Source organism: Mytilus edulis, chromosome 2 (genome assembly GCF_963676685.1).
Source record: "Mytilus edulis chromosome 2, xbMytEdul2.2, whole genome shotgun sequence".
NCBI classification, from domain to species: domain Eukaryota; kingdom Metazoa; phylum Mollusca; class Bivalvia; order Mytilida; family Mytilidae; genus Mytilus; species Mytilus edulis.
This window is the reverse complement of record NC_092345.1, coordinates 18,413,232-18,419,702: the sequence shown is the minus strand read 5'-3', so window position 1 is coordinate 18,419,702 and position 6,471 is coordinate 18,413,232.

The following is a 6,471-nucleotide window of genomic DNA, read 5'->3' as shown; positions in this document are numbered from 1 at the left end:
TCTTTTCAAATGTTCAGCCCAATGTTAACCAGCATCATAATATTGTGAAAGTACATTGTGTACAACTGTACAAATGAATGTACATTTTTACTGACATCAAAATAATACACCAACACAGTTCATCTACTTTAATGCCTTTAATGATGTATAGGTAGTGCTGTTTTATTATGCATGTTATTATTATTGACCCCCTTCTCTATCTGGCATTTTGCTAGGCTAAATAATGTTTTCCTGCAACAACTTCAAATCAAAGAATGAAAGATGTTTTCCTGCAACGGTGTCAAAGCAAAAATCAAAATAGCCTTGCAAGATTGTGGTGTCAAAGCAAATACTTAAAATAGCAAGACGTCATAATTTTTTTAAACCTGTGCATTAGTCAAATGTACCTGAGCTTTATCTTTTGTAGACCGAACTGCTCATAACTATACTTCAGTCAAGTCCAGTTAGAGTTTTATATATATAATATAAAAAGGATATTCTGTTATCCAAAATATCTAACATTTATTCCTTTTATTGTTATTTTTGATTTTTTTTTGTTTGCGACATCGTTTGATCCTACAATATTGCAAAATATTTTATTTTAAAACAATAGAAACATTGCTACAAATATAAATTATTCCTAAATTTGCATAAACCCATAGATATCTAACATAAATTTTGCAAATATAATTGTTAGAGCTAAGATCTTGAGGTAGTATTGCTATTGTTAAGGACATATTTGATATTGGAATTGTTTAAGCCATATGCTTTTGTATTATTATTGCCACATGTAACTATATTACACCTTTTTCAGTATTTTCCAAAATGCTCAAACTGGTGAATGCCAAGACGAAATGTCTAGGCACAAGGATTCAAGTCCCCAAAAAGTCTAAGCAGTTGTGTGCCAACAGCAGTTGACCATTCATGCACTAATCATGTGGACTTATATATATATATATATATATGGCATGCCTTCAAATAGAAATAGAAATACAAGTGTATCGGTACAACTGAATGTCACTGTTGACCAGAATGTTCCTCTGAATATCATTTATGGAGGATATACCAACAATGTTTCATGGGAGCATTAACATTCAATCTCTTATACCAACACGTGAAAGCTACGCTTTGTGTGTAGGGAACTTTGATAGTGACTTGATAGATGATCAATGTGATACCTGGGTTAAATTGTATTATTTCTATATTTTAACATAAAAAAAAAAATCATTGAAAATCTTTTTTTAAATTCCATTACATGCCAGATTTATTTAATACTTCAAATCTGCTTGGTGTTGAGTGTACTATGTATATTGACGATGTACATGTATGTGTAGTAAAATAAGCAAGGAGTCATGGGATATGATTGAAATAAGACAACTATCCATCCAATATCAAATGAAGATTTTAAAAACTAGTAGTCTACATGTACAATGATTGAATTAATGAATGTATGTCAACCACCATCAACAAAACCCATGCAGCATAGCAGGTCGTTAAATATTATCACATGAAACCCACAGCCCATACATAATACATGCACAAAAAATAGTTTTTGTACCAAATTTAAAATTAAGACATAACAGTAAAGAGATGCGGGATCTGGTATGATGGCCAATCGAATGAGACAGCTCAGTTCACCAAAGAAACAAATGATGTTGATGTAAGCAATTATTTAATCTATAAAAATCGTTTTACATGTATATTCGTAACTGTGAGCTATAAAGTCAATACATGTACAAGGTAAAATTGTACAAAAAGTATCTTCTGTTAGACAATAACCATTTTATAGTTATCATGTACATGTTAACAAAGTCATTTATTGTAAAAATAGTTTTTATACCAAATTTGAAGTTAAGACCTAAGAGTAAAGAGATGTGGTATGATTGTCAATCGAATGAGACAGTTCAGTTTACCAAAGATCAAATGATGTTGAAGTACCGGTAAGCAATTATTCAATCTATCCTTGATAGACAACAGTCAGTGTTGTACATGTATATTAGTAATTGTGCACTATAAAGTCAATACAAGGCAAAATTGTACAAAAAGTATCTTCTGTTAGACAATAAACATTTTAGTTATGTTTACAAAGACATTTATTGATAAATATCTATAGACGGTACAGTCTAGACCTAGAAAGCATGAAAGTTACAGACAGAAAAGTATTGCTTTTGTTTTAATACTTGATGTAAACTGATGTTACGTACCCAGAGGCGGATTTTGGGGGGCCCGGGCCCCCCTTTTTCAGAAAAAATTGGGTTGCTTAATTTAGGGAATCACTGAAGCGTGACTGGAGCGGCCCCCCTTAGGCATTCAGTGGGACCCAATTTATGTAAATTTCGAGATCCGCCAGTGGTACCTCATATGAAAGTGTACCAATGTATAATCAGAAAAAGATAGTCTTCTTTGATATATGACAAGTCACTCTTTTCAAGTTAATTTCTGTATTATACATAACCAGGAATAATTGAGAGGTCGTACATGTATGACAGAGAGCTGACACTATAAAGTTGCCCTATTAATTCATGCACAAATTGATGAAAGTGCTCTGATGAGAAACAAAAGTGCATTTAAAGATGTAATGTTATTAGTACAATTAAAAAAATTTGCTTGCATTGATAATTTATAACACACTGGCTAACGTTTCTTTTATGCCTATATGTTTATGATGATTGAAACCGGCTACAGTAACATGCAGAGGCAGTTTTATAGGGTTTACCAGTGGGCTCCCTCTTCAACAGTACTTGTTCCAAACTTATGATAATGACTAGCCACTGACATATGTATAAAACGCAATGCAGTAATTCGTCCTGAAATGTGTGGTCAGTTCTTTTTTGCCACAAAAATGGTTTTGCACCTGTTTCCCGAGATTGATGGTTTCCGAAGATGCAAATTCGCATGTATAGCTATAATGACATAATTTACAAGAAAAAGATTGTTTTTAAATTTCTTTGACAATTGACTGAAAATAAAAAATTACAGAAGTTAACATACAAACACACTGTCAACTGTCGTTATACACCTTCCATCAAATAAAACAGTTAAATTATGATTTTTCGTCAATTGAAACTTGAGTAAAAATTAATAATAATTACATTTTAAAAGAATGAATAAAGTCCTTAAACATTACAACATTGTCTATACGTGACAAAAATAAAAACACAACTCGATGCATGTGTACAAAAAAAAATCTCGTTTCGATATCGTAAGTGACGAGTAGTAGTAGTAGTAATAGTGGCGAGTACCGAAGTCTCGCCGCGGAAGAGATTACGATAAACTGCGACATTCCAATCCTTCTTACTATACAAATCCTTGCATCTTCTGACATCAGACTCGCACTTCTCTTGAATTGAATTTTAAATGTACGTATTGTTATGCGTTTACTTTTCTACATTGGCTAGAGGTATAGGGGGAGGGTTGAGATCTCATAAACATGTTTAACCCCGCCGTATGTTTGCGCCTGTCCCAAGTCAGGAGCCTCTAGTCTTTGTTAGTCTTGTATTATTTTAATTTTAGTTTCTTGTGTACAATTTGGAAATTAGTATGGCGTTCATTATCACTGAACATATCCAACTATCTCCGTCATCACGTGACTTTTACACTTAAGTTGTATATCATTAATGGCCGATTGATTATCAATGAAAGTAAACGGGGTACATAGATAAAACGGTCATAACTTTTTTGTTATAATGTATATTTTCCCTACCAACCCCGCGTTTTACAGTTCATACATTTTTACAATTAAATATGTTTTAAGTTTCAGTTCAGAAATATGATTTCGTGCTTCGAAATACGTTTGAAAATTGAGGTGACATAGCCACACAGCCTCCGTTGACATCTTTGTTAAAACTCGATAAAATTGCAATGAGACCTTTTTGTAAAATCAATTTTCTCAACTAATTAATTGTTACTTATATCCTCCCAACCCCTAAAAAGATCGACAACATATTCATTTAAATAAAATCGCAAACCATATCAGTTCAGGTATTAAACCTTTTCCTTCGAAATTTGGTTGAAAAGTTTATATTTTGGCAGTCTTCAGCAACATTTTCAAAATGGCGGCCACTGTTGAAGGTTCACAACGACACGACATGCCGGTATTAATTATCAAAGTGTGTCTTTTTGTACTTAAGAAATTTCTTTTTTCACATGTTCTTCAATATATTTATTAGAAACGGTCTCTCACACTAAAAATAAAGATTTACATGCACCGACTATGCAGTTTACATGTACATTGATAGCTTGGGACGACATGGGAATGTATACTTTTGAAGATTTGTACGATGAAAATCGAAAAAATGTAAGATGCATGTCTTTTCAATAATTGTCTTACCTTAATGCAGCATAGAATTAAACATTGATTCCCTCTGTTAAAGTGGATAAATGCTATTTGTTTTGATAAAATTTCGAAGTTACATATAACAAAATGGCGACCAAATAATTTTCAGACGTAGACGATGTTCGATACTTATTTTGCACATGCAAATAATTCAATAAGATTTAACTGTTTGTATTGCAATTAAATATGACACGTTATTGTAACTCGTATGATAATCAAGGATAAAGCTAGATTGTGGAGATATTACATGTAATTAAGTCATCAACGTGATCAAAGAAAACAAACATGGCAACGTGGCCTAATCACGATGTAAGTTTTGACAAGACCTAATATATATATTAGTTTTATACGATTGTTTATGAAATCATTTTATTATAATATTTTATATTAACAAAAGGAAACCACAGATGGATGGTAACAAAGATTAAATATCTATATATATATATATTGAAATCATTACACGGGTAACCAGTACATTTTACATAATCCTAATTAAACCAGTCACATACAGAGTTATCGAACATAATTATGACTGGAATAGTTGCATATGACTAGTATATATTTGTTTAGGGGCCAGCTGAAGGACGCCTCCGGGTGAGGGAATTTCTCGTTACATTGAAGACCTGTTGGTGACCTTCTGCTGTTGTTTTTTCTATGGTCGGCTTGTTGTTTCTTTGATACATTCCCCATTTTCATTCTCAATATTTTTCACTTTTCTGTTCAATTGATTGCAAAATCTTCAATTTACATAAATATAAGAAAATGTGGTATTAGAGCCAATGAAACAATTTGTAAACCATTTAAGGCCAAAGTGCGGTCTTCAGCACTAAACATCAAGTTATAAAGGACTCTAAAATGACACAACATACCTTTAAACCTTTTTGATGTTGACATACTATTAGTCTGCAATTTATCAATATTAATATTTTTGAATTGTGTATAGTATTTGTTTAAGAGTTTATAATTTGTTTTATTTCATGCAAATATGAACAATCTGATAAATAAGCTTTATTTTGAAATATGGTCGTTCATATAGGCATGTATTACATAAAACAATAATATAATTTTGCTACAAGATGCATTATACAAAGATATCGAATTGGGAACAGACGATTTTTTTGTGTAGTTCCATTAATTTTACTTCATAATACCCAAAACCTCTCAGCAAAATGAATGAATTAAAACAAACTTTTCTGAATTGAAAATTATATCAACTATGGTTTTTTTTTATCAGTAAAACTAAAATAATTTCTGAAGTCCATAGAATTATTATTTTTAATTTTTAAAAAGCTTCATTCATACCGTATCATTTACAGAACGTGTGAGAGTAGGTAATACCACCAAGGAATAACAGTCAATCAGCAGTCTAATATATAAGTTAATATAAAAAAAAGTTGTCTTAGATTTACTGCGATCATTATTGATATAAGGATTCATCGTTTTTAGGTCAAATCAGCCTTAAAAGAATAAATGTAAGTCTAGACAAATGTCGTGTGTACTAAAATTGGTTTCTTATAGCTTCTGCGATACAATATGAGAGCAAGCTTTACTATTCACAACTTGATCTGAAGCTTACATGCAGATACACATCAACAGTCGGAAATCTAGATCAAGAACTTACGGCTTTTTGAAATTTTATTTCTTAAAGTTTTCATTTGAATTGAAGTTTGATTTAATCACTTGTCGCTAAATTTAATTAACAGACACAGTTCTACAATATAATGATCATTAAGAGATGGTTGTATTCTGTGTATAAATGTACAACTATCAAATGAATTGTTAAAAAATCTAAATCATATAAGAATTTATTTAATAGTCAGTGACATGCAATAGAGAATCAACGGTATCATAGCCGCACCGTAGCGAAATGTCTCCGCCGCTGTGAATGAAGAATAAATTGTTTGTACAATATAGAATTGCAGAACAGGAACACTGATTACATTTTAAAGGGTGTTTCAAACAGTTGATTTTGTTGCTGTTTTTCGATAGGCAGAACATGTTGTCATTTTGGTACAAGAGCAATTCTGCCAAGAATGGGACATTTCTGCTGATGGGTCGCACCTGGTGATAACGTGGTATAAACTTAGCATCATAAAATCATTGAAAACTTACATTTCCATGCCGCTCATACCACGACTACAATACGAACTGAATTA